A 6301-nucleotide genomic window follows, 5' to 3' on the forward strand; every position below is an offset into this window, starting at 1 on the left:
GATGCCCCTCAGACATGGCCACAGGCCAGTCCAATAGAGGAAATTCCCCAACTGAGGGTCCCTCAACCCAGGTGTGTCAAGTTGACACTAAAGCTATCCAGCACATATAGTGAGTAAATACTGGACCAAAACAAGACCGAAAAACAGTAAGGCAGACACCAAATTCTGTAGCTCCATGTCCAGTGTCTAGAACTTTAGTTCCAAAGGGTTTAGGGCTTAGATGGCTCTGCTCTTCATTTGTATTGCCTAAAGCATACATCCCACTCCTGTGTGCCACTCTCCTTGGCAGATGTCTCACAGCTACAGCATCCCCAACATCTTGAGGTCGCCACTGCAACCCAGGCTTCTCTTTCAGAGATTCATTCCATGTTCTCCAAGAGCATCCTTGACGTAAGGACTCTCCTGTTATACACTGCCTGGCCTCAGAGCATCTCAGAACCCACTGAAGAAAAATAGCCTACTCACTCTTGTATCTTTTGTGCCAGCTCATTCGGCTCTGAGCTTGGGATGGACCCTGGCCCCATGCAACTGTATTAGCAGCTGCTTTTGTGTTTTGCTTGGAGGAGCAGAAAACTTCTTAGGCTTTTTCTTTTCAGAAGCTGGAAGCTTAGATGGGTGGGGCCTTGTTTTGAGGGTTTTCTTTCCTTTGTTCAGGTGCAGCTCAAGAAGCCTCTCCATAGTAGTGCTAAATGAGAGCCCCCTCTTCCAGCAGGAGTCTTGACTGCAACTTTAATCTTCCTAGTGCCCTTTTTCTCTAAAGCTGTACATTTTGAACTTCTTTCTGCCCCACTTTTTCTTTTCATTGTCCACCCACATAAAATTTATCAGTAATAAGGAAACCACATATCCAACAGTAGACTATCTTGGAATTCCCTATACCAAAGAAATCAGCCCATTACTATTTGCCTTAAGCCACCAGCAGATGGCAATTAGATTCTTTGTCAAAATATCCGTGCTTATGTTTAAGTCTATGTTTCCAACTGCCTTTGGTACTACATTACTACACTACTTTCTTCCAGGCTTCTACTAGAATGTTCCATTAAGCTCCAGTTATAGCATTCAACTACTTTTCTTGTCCAGACTTTGAAAATTTTCCACATTCCTCCAAAGAACAACATGATCAGGTTCTTCACAGAAACACCCCACAGTCTGGGACCAACTTCTACACTAGTTACTTTTTCATTTCTGTGACAAATCATGACTAAGGGAGCTCATTAAAGGAATAGTTTACTTGTGCTTATGGTTCCAGAAAGATGAGCCCATAATGGTGGGGAGGCATTATGGCAGAGGCGCCAGAGCAGAAAGCTGAGTGTTCACATTTTCTGTCATTTGCAGGAAGTACAGAGAACAAACTGAAAGTGGAATGGGACTGAACCCTCAGAGCCTGACCCCATGACATACTTCCAGCTAAGCCACACCTCCTAAAGGTTTCATGACTTCCCCAAACAATGCCACCACTGACCAAGTACTCAAATATTTGAACTTCCTTTTATGGGACACTTCTCATTCAAACCACCACATATGGATATAACAGTCATTAGGCACTGGTTTGATACTATGTCTCTTTAGCAGAATAATGGAGTATGTTCTCCCCTACAGCCTGTGACCTGACTAGCCACAAATTCTTGGTCCTGATAACAGTACCAGATATGGGATACATCTTGTGAAGTGGTCCTTAAATCCAATCTGAAAGTGGCTGTTTATTGCCACAGCATTAGCACCACTATTGCACCAGTAGGCATGTTGTGCCAGGCCAGTGTTTATAGTAGCTATCAGGGTTCACAGCTGGTAAAGTTGAGGATTACTATTTCTATTCTTAATGCCTCATCAGATATACTTCCATTTTCCTTGGTGTTTTTTTTTCTTATTATTTTATGTTTAGAAAAACTGTCCCACTCTGATATTGGATATTTACTTACATTGCTCAGTAGTTCTGTTTTTAACAATAAACATAATTCATTTTGATACATGCTATGTGCTACTTCCTTACTATTACCCACATACTAAACCATTTGTCCAAAGGCCATTTATCTGATAGCATTCTTTCTCCATTCCTTTACATTACTCTATGTAAAGCGCAAACAACTACACACATACAGGTACAAGTCTTCCCAGTTTGTTACAGCCATTTATTTATTTTTGTCCAATATTTGAAATGTTCTATTGTTCCCATGTAACTGTAACATTATGTTTGGAATGTAAATTAAGTTTTGAAATTATCTCTTTAACATCAAACAAGCTGATTATATGTGTCATTCAATGTGCCAATGTAATGATGCAATGAATTTCATAGTTATATTGATAGCATATCTAACATTTAACTGTCCTTGCTTCCCTTCATTAAATCCCAATTGGTTATGTCTAAGTATATTAGTACATTGTTAACATTCTTTGGAATTCTTCATATATAACTAAGAAAGTTTGCAAGTTTCTTTTTTTATTCATTGCAAGGTTTGCTACTTTTTTCTTGTGCGTTCATAAAATAAATTGGAAAGTATAGGAGAGGCATCTGTAAGAATATGTTTGAATCAACTAATTTGATACTTTCCCTTCATCTGCTCTATCCTGAAACTACAGAAGTAACCAAAGCTTTACGGTGATAGAGAAAAACCAAAAGCCTGTGCTGGATCTGGGAGGGAGGCATAGGTTCCACACTCACGGTGCTGAGCAGTTTCTGCAGCATGTGGTACTTATGGGAACAACTGAAAAAGTCTGTCATAGGAAGATCACAATTCCAAAAGAATAATGGGATAGCTCAGGGAGAAAGCTAAAAAGAACGCAAAGAACAACAAAACCAGGCAGACCTGTAATAACTTTCTTCAGTTGGAGTGTTCAAAAGTTTAAAGCAAGGAATGACCTGCATCTAGAAGGCATTTGAAACTCTGTCATGATTACAACAGAGAAGCTGTGTCTAGCACATTAAATATAAATGTCGCCACATTAAAACACAAACCATCATTCATCTGAATGTCTCCTTGATATGGCATTAGAAGCCATAGCGAATGAAACCTTGTAGTAAGTCATATAAGAGATGATTATCCACAATCAAGGGGACAAGGAGAAATAATGAAAGTAAATAGAGGAAACCCATTGAAAGACGATTAACGGACCTGGGAGAGTTAAGGAATTAATTTCTCAGTCGTGAGTCAATTTGAACCCGAACATGAAGCTGGGAGTTAGTTATTAGTGGTTGTCTCTGAGCTGACTATATTCATTATACAGGAAATGCCATTGCCAGCCAGCCTTCCCTGCTGCCTCCTTCAGTGGACATGAGGGATTTCTGGAACTGACTCTGCGGAGGGGCAAGGGCCCATTGCTCTGCTTTCAGCCCCAGCCTTGCTTTGTTGTCTCAGTTGGGATCTAAGATAAAGAACACAGTGGCTGCTTTAGCTTTTGATTCTGGCCTTTTATTTTAGACAACAGAACTGAAATTCAGTTAGACATTAACCACTTTAACAAAAAAGGAAAAATTATAACTAATTTAAAACCCTTTTAAGATAGATTTTAAATATGAAATTTTCCTTGGGTTTGAAAGTTAATTCTTCATGAATACATGCAAGCTATTTTCTTAAGAAATAATCTGTTATCTGCAAAAGTAACTACTTGAATATTTTAATCATTATTTACAAGAAGTGAACTTTTTTATCCTTGTTGTACTTTTAGAAGGATAAATACACAACCCATAAAATTTTCAGCTTTATAGTTGTCACAAACGCTTAAAACAGCAAGCACAAATTTTTTACCTTTTATGAGAGAAGTAAGTGCCCTTTAAAATAGTCTGACTGACATAAAAATTGTAAGAAAGTAAAGAAAAGTGAAGTTTTAAATCTTTCGTACATAGAAAATAGAGGTATCTCATGAAAGGTTGAGCAAGGTTGCTGCTGTTTCCAGTATGCCTTTCTCATGCTTGAAAGAATGTTCTGTTGCCTCAAAGTTACAAATTCTGTAGAAGTGTTGGAAGCCATGTTCCTATTGAACTATCACACCACACCTACAGCCCAACAACTCACTTACCCCAAAGACAGATCTTCCTCAAACTGTTATTTTTTCAGAATTTTCCTTCAGTTTTATATCAGGTAAGATTTAAACAAATGGGAAATATATGTTAAAGAATCTGTTTAGAGAAAATTACTGTTGAATAAAATTGCCACAGATTTAACAATTTTGGTGTTTGAGGAACAAATTTAAGTCTCTGGTGGACAGAAGTGACAGAAAAAAGGAGCTTGAAGGTTAAAATTGAAGGTATTTGAAAATAGCATCCAAAGTGAGTTCATAAAAATGGTCCTTTCTTGAAAAGGTAAAGGAAAATATTAAAATTGATGTGTAATACAGTTCAATAGTATAACAATATATAATGATAATATAATAATGGGAAATTTTGTTTTTATGACATAAACAATGTGTATAACATATTTCTAATATAGTTAGATTTATACAAGTACTCAATTTATGTCAATTTGAAGAGTTGGATCATTCCAATTTTTATCATAAAGTTAAAAATTCTGATCATAATTATTGTCCATTTCATCCTTTTAAAAAAAGTTTAGATATAGGATCAACATGCAAAATAAATTACAATTCTATGTATTTGTAAGGTACAGAAATTTAGCTTAAAGCAAGATAACAAAGTAGCATTAAAATTAGAATGCCTAGCAAATAATTAATTTAAAGCATATTTAGACTTTTTCTGTGCTAAAACTAAAATATATTTTTGGTGGACACTTTAAAAAACAAAATATATTTATGATTATGTCACATATACTTACATGTACATATGTACATACCAATACACCAAAATGGAAGATTTCAGTATCATAAAGATATTAAATTTTTTTCAAATTGATTTGTCAATTTGCAATACCAATTTTAAAAATCCAGTTTAGTCTATGTAAAAACAAACAGATTTTAAAATTCTTACAGAAATTCAGAGTCAAAAATGGTCAAGAGAGGGCTGGGGAGACAGCTCAGTGGATACAGGCTGCCCCATGCAAACCTAAAAGCTAGATGCAGTATTGTGGGATGATTGTAATTCCAATGCACCCCTATAAGGAAATGAGAGGAGAGACCCCACAATCACAGGAAGACTGAGGACCAGCAATGAACAAGAGAGACTTCCACAAACAAGGTGGAAAGTGAAGATGTATATGTACCCCAAAGTTGTCTGATCTTCTCATGCACATTATGGCACTTGTGTACCCACACATGCGCATGCACATAAAAAGACAGACAGACAGACTAACACGCACACACACACACACATCACACATACAGGAACATGCACATGCACATAAAAAGACAGACAGACAGACTAACACGCACACACACACACACACACACACACTCAAAGGATGGTCAAGAGAATCTTAAACCAAAGTTAGGAAACTCCCAAGCAGACCCAGATATCAAAACTTGTTTGCTTCTTGACATTTGTTACTAGAACAGAAATAGACAAGTAGAAAACTATGACAAAAAGAAGGCACAGAGCATAGACACACATATGTGCTGTCATTTATTTTGAACAAAGTAACATTATATTTGCAATGGGTTGAATGTTGTACATTCCCTTAAATTAATATATTGAAGCCCTAATGGCTGATATGATGGTATTGAAATGGGACATTAAGGAGACAATTAAGTCATGAAAACAAACCAACATTCTCATGAATGAGATTAGTGTCCTGGAAAGAAAACACTACCACCCACTAAACCAACATTGGTGTTCCCTGGAGCTGGAGTTACAGACAATTGTAAGGTGGTTGTAAACCACTGATGCAGGTCCTGGGACACGAATTAAGGTCCCCTGGAAGAGCACTAAGCATTATTGACCACTGAGCCATCTCTTCAGCCCCAAAAATAAATCAGTAACTTTTTCTAGAAAGTTATAGAAGGATGTTTAAGTCATCCTTAATCTTAAGTAGGAAGCATTTATTAAATAGACCTCAAAATATGTTACTACTGAAAGAGAAGGTTAAGTTGGATATTACCAAAAGTAAGCCATTCCTTTTATTAAGATAAGGAAAAAACACCAGAATGAGGCAAGTATCTGAGGAGAAAAGAATGCTAGGATAGAAAAATATAAAAGATTCATATATCCCCCCCAAAATTAAAGATTTGAACAGAACACTTACAATAAAGATAGTTGAGAGACTAATAAATATATAGAAATGTCACGCCATCTCCAATGAAGCCCGCGTGAGATCCTCCGTGGGTTGAGGCTGGAACTTCAAGGAAGGTTGCCTCTTGGAATTGGCTGTGCTAAAAAACATGCAGTGTACTTGGTATGCTTTTACTTGCTATTATC

This window comes from Nannospalax galili, unplaced genomic scaffold (assembly GCF_000622305.1).
Source record: "Nannospalax galili isolate Female #2095 unplaced genomic scaffold, S.galili_v1.0 scaffold127, whole genome shotgun sequence".
NCBI lineage: Eukaryota > Metazoa > Chordata > Mammalia > Rodentia > Spalacidae > Nannospalax > Nannospalax galili.